The 13,194-nt window shown below is 42.2% G+C and overlaps 1 protein-coding gene across 1 annotated transcript in view; it reads left to right on the forward strand.

The window, feature by feature from the left end:
* The window catches only part of dusp22a (dual specificity phosphatase 22a), a 130,198-nt gene that overhangs the window by 25,670 nt on the left and 91,334 nt on the right, over nt 1-13,194 (forward strand). The gene's annotated exons all lie outside the window — the stretch shown is intronic.

The following is a 13,194-nucleotide window of genomic DNA, read 5'->3' on the forward strand; positions in this document are numbered from 1 at the left end:
CTGCTGAGGACACTATTGGCTGCCTTTCAGATGGCTACTTCTGCCCTTCAGGAATAGCCAATCTCACCTCAAAGAACTGCTGGCCATTCAGATGGCTGCCTCTAGTGATACCGTACTCAAGCAAGGAGGAGATGAACTGCATTCTGAGGAAGAGTTACTGGACCAGAAGCATTAACTCTGATTTCTCTCCATAGATGCTACCAGACCTGCTGAGCTTTTCCAGCAATTTCTGTTTTTGTTTATAATTTCCAGCGTCCACAGTTTTTATTCATGAGGTGAACTGCGATTGATTAGAATGTTGCAAGCCTCAGGGAGATGGGCAGGGGGGTTGCGTGGGGATTTAAGAGATCCGTGGGGAAGGGTTTGGGGGCGAGTCCTACATTTTTGCCCACTGATGGACCAATGGGGCCAGATTAAATAATTGGGACCCCTAGTGCCCAGCACCAACCTATGCAGGGAAACCCACCAGCTTGGTTGCTCAGTTTGGGTCCCTTTCTCCATCAATTCAGATCCAAGTGATGATGGGAATGAGACCAGAAGTGGCTCACCCAATGCTTTGCCTGCCTAAAGCAAAATTGTAGTTTGTGTTGGTCGTCAGATTGGTGAAGAAGGGGTTGTGTGGCATTGATAGCATGGTTCCCTAACCTACAGGGCTACCCATCTGTTTATATACTCATGTAAGGTTCAGCCTCACCAGAAGGTGTCCACATTTGACTTGTACTGAGATTTAGTTCCTTGGCCCCTGAGTGTTGTCGATGACTCAGACTTTGCACCAAAACAAGTCACACGGTGCTCCATTGCAATCTGTATATACATCCCAAGGGAACTGATCACAACCAATTCATCGCATCCCAACCTGTGCACGTCATCTCCAAGCACTGGACAAATTCACACAGCCATGGGGCATTTATAGAGCGGTCCCTGACTAACTGGAAGAGGAGGTGGTCGATAAGGGTAGATTAACAATAAGGTTGGGCTGAGGAATTTGAGTGGACATTGAGTTCACTATAGCTTCCAGTCAGAAGAAAAGGAGAATGGAGTGTCTCATGACAGAGCTCAAGAATCTATGACTCTTTTCAACTCTGAAAAATGATGCAGAAGCTGATGAGAATATTTAATACAATTCAACCTGATTTAAAATCTGTAAAAAAAAGTGTCTGTTTCTCTTTGCAAACTATTTTCCTTTTTCAGATCTCTTTCACATTAAAATCTCACCACAGCCGTTTCCATGTGGACTCTCCCAGTGCCTCCCAGTTTCTGCCAATGTGAGAACAACTTATGGTCATTGATCATTATGTTGTTTCCTTCGTCCATTTTCCAGGAAGGAAGGGTCTCATGCTGTGTCTTCCCAGGTTGGAAAGACTGACATGAGTGGGGGCATTTTACTGTGCGATGGAAGCAGCCAAATCCATAAACCATCACTCAGCACACTTTTTGAAGAGATGAAGAGCTTATGCCCGAAACACCAACTCTCCTGCTCCTCAGATGCTGCCTAACCTACTGTGCCTTTCCAGCGCCACACTTTTCGATACCATTTGAAGAATCTTATTTCTATCATTTTAAGCAGAATACCCATTATTGCCTACATGGAAAGGGGCCACCCCACAATTTTACAGAGTCAGAGGGTGATACAATGCAATGGGCGGCTGTTTGGCCCATCACAACCATGTTGGCTCTTTGAAAGACCCATCCAGTTAATCGCTGTCCCTTGTTCCTTCCTTGCCTTTCTATTTTTAATGTTCTACCTTACACATAGTAAGATAAGATGTTAAGATATTTAATTGGTTGCTAATTTGGTCTAGGGGTTTGTTGAAGGAAGCTAAATTCCAGTATAACTGCTATTTCTTTGAGGTAGAGTCGAGAGTGTGGTGCTGGAAAAGCACGGCAGGTCAGGCAGCATCTGACGAGCAGGAGAATCGACGTTTCAGGCAAATGCAGTCAGTGCCATTGCTCACTAACTCGGGATTTCACTGTCCGATTTAACTGCAAGTCTTGGTAGTCCTGGGAAAATGCTTGTGAGCATTTGATATCCTCTCAAGGATACAATATCATGATCAATGACCATTGGCAGAAACTGGGAGGCACTGGGAGAGTCCACATGGAAATGGCTGTGGTGATTCCTGACAAAGAGTTTATGCCCGAAACGTCCATTCTTCCGCTCTTTGGATGCTGCCTGACCTGCTGTGCTTTTCCAGCACCACACTCTTGACTCTAATCTCCAGCATCTGCAGTCTTCACTTCCTCCTGTTTCTTTGAGGTGTACAACTCCTGGACTGTTTTATAAGCACAGTTTACCATCCCAGCGTCAAATTGCTTGTGATGGATTTATTGCACATCAGTTGAGAACCACACAGTTTCAGGATTTTAAAGACCTGTCTATGGTTTTCCGAAGTGCAGCTGTTTTGAATCAAATGTACAATAAAAAGGATGCAAGTCAATTTGCAGCAACATTTGATTGGAGCAAAACTGCTCACTTCCTGATGCTGGTCAAAAGCAAATGCAGAAGCAAATTGATTTGAATCAATCTGGTATAAACAGTTCAATTAGGACCCTGTCTACACAATTTTCTCATCCTGTCTTGACACACCAGAGGGCACATCAGCTGGGTGGTCTGACAGTTTCCAGTGCACAGCATCATGCTTCATTGCACATGTTAGGCAACTAAATTGTATTTAGGTTAATAGATTTGTATTGGAATGGATTGTATAATGTAATACATAGGAAAAACATAATAGGTCTCTTTGGAAGTAAGCAGGCATGCTCTCCCCCAGACTCTCTCCTCTCTCCCCTAAGCCTCTCCCTCCTGTCTCCATTTCACATTTTCTTATTCTCTCCTACCTCTCTCTCTTCTAGTTCTCTCTCTGTTTCGGTTCTGTGTCTCTATCCACCATCCTTCTTTCTCTCTATCCATCTCTCCACCATCTGCCTCTCATCCCCTCCCCTGTTTTCTTAACCTTTTTACCCTTGAACTCTTCTTAATCTTATACCCAATCTGCCAGCCAATGGGAATAGTATTGTGCACACAGTAAAAATCATAGGGGAAGGGAAAAATCACTGCTTCGGAAGAATATGCATTTTGAGAGTATCTGGCACTTGTTAAAATGTCCAATTTATAAATTTAGGCAGCCATTATATATTGAAAATGATGACTTGTATCTCCTGGTTTGGAGAGGATATCAAATGCTTACAAGCATTTTCCCAGGATTGCAAAGACTGATGGTTAAATCTGACAGTGAAATCCCGGGTTAGTGAACAATGGCACTCTCTGCATTTGGGGGCCTCCATGATTCCAAATGCACAAATTAATATGTCTCCCCCGGGTACTCAGTTACATTCTGAAAGAAGGTATTAAAGAAAACACCAAAGCCTTTTTCTTGTAATGTCAAATTTAAATAAAGTTGTGAGTGTTGACTTTGTGAAATTGGGAAAGGTTGTTCAATGTAGGCACCTATAAATGGAAAATAGGTTTGATTTTATTTTTAATAAGCAGTGGAATATTTGAGATACCGCAAGAGGCTGAAATAAAGACATATGTGTGAGCGCAAGAGAAAAAGAGATTGATTTTAGATGAGATGTAAAGCAGGTGATTTATGCTTCAGACCAAATGTCAGTTATGGTGAGGTGCTGGGTAGTATGTGGGGCTATTCATAAAAGTAATTGGATTTAAGTTGCCACATAGATGTTCATGAAAAGGGTTGGATGTGTCTCGAGCCTTAGGTTCAGGCCATGTGCAGTTCATTTCAGTTCTACACTGTTTAATGAATTAAATAGGTCCCATTTATAATACAAGATTGGGAAAACCCAATAGACTGCGCAAGTTAGCATTGACTGGAGGTTTTGTCTGTGATTTAATATTGGTTGCAGGCATGAGACAGGTCTCACTATTTTGAGGAATTCTGTTCTTGACAATGACTTACCACAAGCTAATAAAGTTTGTAGTATAGAATTTCCATGCTGTTTTAAATGTAAACATAGCACATCGTTAGAACAAGCAATTTTCTCTTCACTAAATGGGTCAAGAGGAAGCTGTTTTCTGCCCCAATTTTGATTCCCTTCTATCAACACCAGCTTTTGTCATGTCATTTTGTCTCTTAAAGTGAACTGTCCAGTTACTCCCTAGTGGCTCCATTCCGGGTGGCACGGTGGCACAGTGGTTAGCATTGCCGCCTCACAGCGCCAGAGACCTGGGTTCAATTCTAGCCTTGGGTTTGCACATTCTCCCCATGTCTGCATGGGTTTGCTCCGGTTTCCTCCCATAGTCACAAAGATGTGCAGGTTAGGTGAATTGGCCATGCTAAATTGCCTGTAGTGTTAGGTGTAGGGGAATGGGTCTGGGTGGGTTGCTGTTTGGAGGGTCAGTGTGGACTTGTTGGGCTGAAGGGCCTGTTTCCACACTGTAAGTAATCTAATCTAATATCTGTAATTTAGGCAATCACTGTGCAGCTCAGAGTTTCCTTCTTTTACACTGACAGAGCCTCAGAGTAAGTTGGAATCACACATAATCACAAAGCATGGCTCTGACCAGCATCAACCAAGACAGGAGCAGTTTCTGAGCCTGAACAGCATGACAATTTCTGACAGCCATTTTGGGGGGAGGGGGAGGACACAAACTTTCACAGTGATTTTTTTTCTTTACTGTCTACAGATTATGATTTTAATGCCACAGATCTGGGCTTGCTTCTCACTGTTTCAAAGTTGCAGAGCCCAGAACCTGCCTGAAAAGAAGGATGTCACAATAACCACAAGCGAGACTTTTGCATTTGTTTAGCACCTTCCCTCTTTTCAAAGTATTTTACAGCTGATGAACAAGTTTCAAATACTTTTTAAAAATTCATTCATAGGAGATGGGCATCACTGGCTAGGCCAACATTTATTGCCTATCCCTAATTGTCCAGAGGGCAATTAAGAGAAAACCACATTGTTGTTGTTCTGGAGTCAAATGTAGCCAGAGTAAATAAGGAGAGCAGTTTCTTCCCTGAACGATATTAATGAATGGGTTTTTTTCTGATGATTGATGATGATTTCATGAACACCTTTAGAATCTTAATTTCAAATTTTCATTGAATTCAAATACCACCATCTGCCATGGTCGGATTTGAACTCAGATCCTCAGAATGGGTTTCTGCATTAATAGTTGAGTGATAAAAATACCACTGTTGCAAAGATAGAAAACACAGCAATCAGTTTTCACACAGCAAACTCACAAAATCAGCCATGATTAGATAATGATCTTTTGAAACTGATGTTAGTTTCCTGAGCTTTGCCACTGTGTAATTTCTGACAGTGTACTAAAAGGACGATGCTGTGATTTGGGGGCAAGCAACCTGTTCCTAACCTGAGTCGTCAGGGCCACTATGTTGTCTGTCTGGGGTGCTGTGTGCTGCTAAAATATAATACAGTCTGTAGTCAGTTCTTTGGAATCTTATTTTCATCTTAAGTGAGCATTCATAATTTAGAATCCATGGACTGAAGTAGATTTCCGAAAGAAACAATTACTGAGACAGTTTTGCGATTTCTGCTTATACATTGGATATACCGATTGCAAAATGTTTCAACAGGTAGAATCTGATAGTGTGCATTTCATATTGTCTCTTGATTGAACCATTAATTGGAGTTGAGTTTGTACAAATACTTGTGGATCCCATGTGATATTGACTGTTCTAGTGAGTCTCTAGCTGCTCAGTTCTATAAGGAGTATTGTAATACATATCAAATGGGTATTCTTTGCTGCTAGGATGTGACTATGTACAAGATGCTAAGTCCAGAAGGTCCAAAACTGCGCTGAGATTAATTAGAGGTTAATTCCTGCCGTCAGTGAGAATTCTGACATTGGGCAGGATCTGATGTTCAACTTGCTAATACTTATGAATGTGAATAGATTAGATTCCCTACAGTACTGAGACAGGCCATTTGGCCCTACATGTCCACACCGATCCTCGAAAGAGTAACCCACCCAGTCCCATTCCCCTAATTAATGCACCTAACACTACGGGCAATTCAGCATGGCCAATTCACCTGACCTGCACATCTTTGGATTGTGGGAGGAAACCCACGCTGATACAGGAGAATGTGCAAACTCCCGGGTTGCCCAGGTCCCTGACACTTGGAGGCAGCAGTGCTAACCACTGAGCCACCATGCTGACTCATGCTTGAATGAACGCATGCAGACTGTTGTAGGAATTAGTTGATGTACATTGTCATAGTAGTACCGGAACACAGTGTGTCATGGTGGTTTCAGAACACGTAGGGCTACATTCAATGAGACACATAATGGGTGTGAAAGCAGGTAGGTGGACCCATACATTTGGATACAGTGTCATTGGTGTCATGCCCACACTGGCCAACTGCATCCCCATTGTGATTTTACAAGCAACAGGTACTATTTGGTGGGTTGCCCACTTGTGCCCCAATGGGGGGATATAATTGGGCAATTAATGGTCAATTAATAGTGACATGCTGATTTAATAGGCAATGGGAGGGACTGAGACTGAAAGAATAGATGGCAGCTTTAACCCTGTTGGTGGGTGGGGAGGGAGCAGATGAAGAAGATGGCCCTTGCATGGTCCCCAAAGACAATCAGAGGGTCCACTGCATGTCCATTCTCTCAATGGGCCAGCAGCTCCATGAGTAGACGAATAGGAGGCTGGAAGAATGCAGCAAGCCAAGCAGCATCAGGAGGTCTCCACCTCTAGGTCTCCACCTCCTGACGCTGCCTGGCTTGCTGTGTTCTTCCAGCCTCCTGTTTCTCTGCTTTGGATGCCAGCATCTGCAGTTTTTTTGTCTCGAGCAGCACTATGAGGTCTGCCCTCCTACTGCTCTCACAAGTCTCACAAAGCGCACGGTCTCGGGCTTTCACCTGAAAGGTGAAAGTGGACTGAGCCAGCCAAGTAGATCTGGCCTCACTTCTCACATTAACTCTGGGGCGGGGAGTCCACTTTAACTTATAATCCAGTCCATTGTGCCACCACCATATCCTGCCAGGCAATTAAGAAATGGGCAATAAATGCTGGCACAGCCAGCGATTCTCCTCCTCACATGAATGAGTCAAAAAACACTGATCAAATGTGTCATAATGGTATGGAAACTCACTGCACCATGGCACAGTTCACTAAGGTCTCTCCATACCATTTTACTGAAGGGTAGCATTAACATTTTGCTTCAGGAATACTGGCACAGGGAAATATCCATCTGGTTCTGAATGAAATTATGTCTTGCATTTAATTAAAAACTGTGTTTTGAAGAAGGGATCAAATGCAATTTCTGTGGAACAAAACCAGATTTTTAAAAACTACTGCCAATGTATTACAACAGGAAGACACTAGGGGACAGTAGTACAAAGCATATGCAGCATTCAGCAGCGTTAATTGCAAGTCAGTCAGCAGATCTGCTTCCCTCCCAATACATCCTGATCAGTGACAGGCCCTTCCCCAAGCACATTCCTTCCTTCAGTGCATCAGTGCTGCACATAGTTCAGAAGAAACATCATCTCCTCAGTATAGTACAAAATGTTAACTGAATCATTTTGTTCTGCAGCCCAAGTATCAACTTGGCAAAATGAAAATGCAAACTTTTGCAATCCTGGGATTCTGTGTATTCCAGTAAAGGTGAAAAGCTGGATCGTTGGGTACTGAGTGGCACTGGGCAGCAATGCAGGGCACTTTCTGGACAACACTGTTGACATTGCATATTAGAAACTACAATCCCCCAACACATTTACCTTCCTGCTGCAATAGGCACGTGGGTTACTGGTCAAAGTGTACTGACACTCCCCTGAACTACTTTGAAATGTTTTTCTATGTTATGTACTTGCAGGTTGTTAATATTGTTGTAACAGGATCTCACTGCATCAGTTTGATGATTGAAACTCACTGAACAATGTGATGTTGCTGCATTTGTATTGTAGGTACAAACTAAACTTGTCACATTTCAGACTCTGTATCATTTAAACTTTGTGTTCAGTGTCAATTACTACCAAGCGACTTATACTGCTCTGAAAATGAACAGTTACAAGTTTGGAGTTTCATCCTTTGAATATTAATTGTTGCTGCAGAATTAAGAATGTGAAATAATGTTTTTTTTTACTGCCTGTTTCTTTAATTAATCCATTCTCCTTTCCTTCCGTCCTTTGTTTTGGTTCCTAATTTGGAATTACTCTTATCTAAATGAAACTGCTCAGGTTTTCACAATCCTTCAATCTGAATTTCTGTGTTCACTCAAATTCCATATGCTCCCCTTCCCCTCATAGCTCACAGCAACTTGCCTTAAAAAAAAACTCCTAAAACTTAGATACCTTGTCACAGTAAAATCTGCCCTAATTTATTTATCTTTTCCACATAGTAATACATTGCAGTACTACCACTTTGTCAGAGTGACATCATGTTATGATATTAAATCTTCACTTTGGAGTAGCTCTCAGTCAGGTTCTACAGTTTGTTAAAGCCTCTGATTTCTTCGCCATTATAGGATTAAGGCATTTGGGAGTGCACTGAGCAATAATTTATTGTAAGGCATTTCTGCAATTGAATGGATAAGGAAACGCTCACTCCAAGGAGGGAAATTTGCAAATGAAAATACACTCAAATGCATGATTTTGAAGTATACTTTCACATGGATATACCCCTGTGTACCCTTGTGGCCCCTCCTCCTATCCAGTACACAGCTCACCAGAAAAAGCAGTGAGACAGGATGGTTTGCATCAGTGCTGAGGTAGGAATGTGCAATGAAGAGGAGCTTATTCTGATCGCTAGTCAGTGACTGACAGCTGGGAGCGGGCATCCTTGGAAATTGGGAATCTTGCTGAATCTCATGTGCAGCTTGGCATATGTAGAATTGACATTTGGATAAGTGTGCGTAATGGGTAAACCATCAATAACAACTTGTCTTCAATGTGAAAGAATGACAAGAACAACTTATATTATAGCATCTTTAACATAGTGAAAGACTCAAAGCACTTCACAGTAACATTCCCAGCTAACATTTGACACTGAACCTCATAAAGAAATACCTGAATAGGGTGACCAATATTTTGGTCAAAGAGACAGGTCACAAAGAGCGGTCTGAAAGGTGAAGAGAGAGAGGTGGAGCTTTAGGGAGGGAATTCAAGAGCTTTGAGCTGAAGGCATGACCGTACATCCGGTGACCCTGACATCGGTCGAGGGCAAGTTGTTGGAGGGAATCCTGAGGGACAGGATTTATATGTATTTGGAAAGGCAAGGACTGATTAGGGATAGTCAGCATGGCTTTGTGCATGCAAAATCATGCTTTACGAACTTGATTGAGTTTTTTGAAGAAGTAACAAAGATGATTGACGAGGGCAGAATGGTGGACTTGATCCGGATAGACTTCAGTAAGGCGTTCGACAAGGTTCCTCATGGTGGATTAGTTAGCAAGGTTGGATCTCATGGAATACAGAGAGAACTAGCCATTTGGATACAGAACTGGCTCAAAGGTAGAAGACAGGTGGTGGTAATGGAGGGTTGATTTTCAGACTGGAGGCCTGTGACCAGTGGAGTGCCACAAGGATCAGTGCTGGGTCCACTATCTTTCGTTATTTATATAAATGATTTGGATGTAGGAGGCATAGTTAGTAAGTTTGCAGATGATACCAAAATTGGAGGTGCAGTGGACAGATACCTCAGAGTACAATGGGATCTTGATCAGATGGGCCAATGAGCTGAGGAGTGGCAGATGGAGTTTAATTTAGATAAATGTGAGGTGCTGCATTTTGGAAAGATAAATCAGGGCAGGACGTACATACTTAATAGTAAGGTCCGAGGGAGTGTTGCTGAGATCTTGGAGTGCAGGTTCATATTTCCTTGAAAGTGGAGTCACAGGTAGATAGGATAGTGAAGAAGGCATTTGGTATGCTATCCTTTATTGGTCAGAGTATTGAGTACAGGAGTTGGGAGGTCATGTTGCAGCTGTACAGGACATTGCTTAGGCCACTGTTGGAATATTACGTGCAATTCTGGTCTCCTTCCTCTCGGAAGGATGTTGTGAAACTTGAAAGGGTTCAGAAAAGATTTACAAGGATGTTGCCAGGGTTGGAGGATTTGAGCTATAGGGAGAGGCTGAACAGGCTGGGGCTGTTTTCCCTAGAGCATTGGAGGCTGAGGGGTGATCTTGTAGAGGTTTATAAAATCATGAAGAGCCTGGATAGGATAAATAGACAAGGTATTTTTGCTGGGGTAGGGGAGTCCAGAACTAGAGGGCATAGGTTTAGGGTGAGAGGGGAAAGGTATAAAAGGGACCTAAGGGGCAAATGTTTCACTCAAAGGGTGGTACGTGTATGGAATGAGCTGCCAGAGGAAGTGGTGGATGCTGCTACAATTACAACATTTAAAATGCAGCTGGATGGAATGTGAATAGGAAGGGTTTAGAGGAATATGGACCAAGTACTGGCAAATGGGCCTGGAGTAATTTAGGAATCTGGTCACCATGGATGAGTTGGACTGAAGGGTCCTTTTCCGTGTTGTGCATCTCTATGACTCTATGCTCAAAAAATGAACAGCATAGATGCATAGGAATACAGAATCGGATGAGCTCAGAAAACGTGACAGGGTTGAGGAGCCAGTAGGTCAGTAGGCAGAGGGTGAGGGTGAATGAGACATGCTGTAACTTTGGATTCGATAATCAGACTTTCAAAAGAGTTTGTGTTCAATAACATGGTAAGTGCTGTGTGGAGATAAAGGTGGGTGATGAGCCAAAGAAGGAGATGTTGTGATGGTGGTGACCAAAGTATCAGTTAAAAAGGTGCATCTTAATAAAGGAGGACAACAGGAAGAACGGGTGCAGTCAGTAAAAAGAAACAAGTTGCATTTATATGGAGCCTTCCATAAACCCAATGTGTCTCAAAACATTTTTCAGCCAATGTGCTTTTGAAATGTATTTTTCTTGCACAGCAGGGGGCAGCAATCAGTTCATTTTGCAAGGAAAGCCACTCAGGGATTGAAAAGGGATCAGATGACTTCAGATGACAAGTGACATTTGTACTAAATCAAATGGAGCTTTGGGTCAGATATAGAAAGGTGGCAGACAGCGTGCATAGACCAATGTTATTTAATTCTATTTTTTGTGCTTTCTAGTTCTACTCAACACAGTGGAAGATCGACTCTTAAGTTATTTAATTCCCTTTGGTGATGGTATAATGTGACTATTTAATGACTAACATTCCCTTTGCACATTTCATCTATAAAGCTGTGTGAGCTACAATGACCTTCTTCCATGACTTACTAAGTTATTTCATTATATTCCAATGTGAGAAGTTGCCATAACAACTGCAAACCAAAGCTGACTGACTGATTTGGGTAAATGACATTTTCTGAATGTTTGGGAGGAATTGACACCAAAGATAATCTCCAACTTGCTTTCCATGTGAGTGAAGCCTTAATTTTCCACAAATTCCAACCATATCAGGAAGACATTAGGGCAGCAAAGTCTCTTATCCTCTTAGGAATTTAATAAAATATTATTAACTAATGACATTCAATATTAACATTAATACTTCCTGGGTATGGCTACCATTGAAGGAATGGTTAGGCATGGTGGCTCAGTGGTTGGCACTGCTGCCTCACAGCACCAGGGCGCCAGGTTTCGTTCCAGCCTCATGACAACTGTCTGTGTGGAGTTTGCACATTCTCCCCGTGTCTGTGTGGGTTTCCTCTGGGTGCTCTGGTTTACTCGCACAGTCCAAAGATGTGCAGGTCAGGGTGAATTGGCCGTGCTAAATTGCCCATAGTGTTAGGTGCATTAGTCAAAGAGAAATGGGTCTGGGTAGGTTACTCTTCGGAGGGTCGGTATGAACTAGCTGGGCCGAAGGGCCTGTTTCCACACTGTAGGGAATATAATCTAATCATTGAGGGTAGATTCACTTGGCTGATTTTTGGGATGAAGGGGTTAACTTATCAAAAAAAAGCTAAGCAGATTCGGCCTTTATTCAGAAGAATGAGGGTGGTCTTATTTGAACATATAAGATTCTAAATGGGCTTGACAGGCTAGGCGGTGAGATGATGTTTCCACCAGTTGGGGCATCTTGAATTAGGAGACATTTTTACAGAATAAGGAGCCATTCATTTAAAACCGAAATGTTAGGAATTTATTCTCCTAGCGGGTAGTGAATGTCTGGAAATCTCTATACCAGAGAGTTGTAGAGGCTAGATTCACGAAAGTATTTAAATAAGATTCCCCTCATTCTTCTAAAATTACTTCTTAACTTGGGGGGTCGGAGGGGTGACATTTGAAATGTTCCAATCCACAGGCAATGTTTCTGGCGTACTTCCTTAAATGTTACTGAAAAATAACACATTTTGTGGAAGCTTGTTGCTTTGCACTCATCAGGATATTTTGCAAGAATCTCAACTCATGGGGAAAACCAGCATTTATTCTGTATGTGAAGAGAATGCTGATTGGTTGGCAAATGGGTTCTGATTGGTGGAGGTGTGTGATGGGCGTGATGATCATATCAAACAGCATGTCCCTTTGGCTGTTTGCAACAAGAAATGTACTGCTGTACCCAACCAAACAGCACTTACAAAAGTCACTATACACTGTCCTACATTAGTTGTGAATCTGCAGTTGGACAACATTTTCTGGATAATCCTGAATATGCTAGATGTTTGATGGGTACCAATTTAGACTTGTTAGCCAGCTCACAGTGTGGTGTACTTGGACGTACTCGAAGCTATATAGGGCCCTGTGCTTTACAGACAGAAAGTAAATGAACGTATACTGTTTTAACTCAACAAAGTAGGTGACAGCCATTTGCTTGTTCTTTTCTCAGGACAATGCACTGAGCAATCAAACACAACATTCCTGGTTTTAAATTTAAACAAAACCTGATAGTTAACTGCCAATCAGTATGAGTGGGTGCATTCTCCATGGCAAAGGTTACACCAATTGGTGACTAATTAGCACTCTCTTTTCATGCAGTTTTGTCCTTGAATTGGTATTCTTCTGAAATGTCTTGATGAATGCAGGATGAAAAGCTTTGATAAAATGTGTCTTTTCCAGCAATACTCAAATTAGTTACATGCAAATGACTACTTTCTTAATTAGAAAGGGACAAGGATCTGTGGAAAAACAATGGGACTTAGCTGTGCCTGTACAATAATAATGTACAGACATTAAGATTAGATTAGATTCCCTACAGTGTGGAAACAGGCCCTTCGGCCCAACAAGTCCACACTGACCCTCCGA

Source organism: Chiloscyllium plagiosum, unplaced genomic scaffold (assembly GCF_037043375.1).
Source record: "Chiloscyllium plagiosum isolate Xiang-an unplaced genomic scaffold, Cpla_swu_hap1 HiC_scaffold_17, whole genome shotgun sequence".
Taxonomy (NCBI): Eukaryota; Metazoa; Chordata; class Chondrichthyes; order Orectolobiformes; family Hemiscylliidae; genus Chiloscyllium; species Chiloscyllium plagiosum.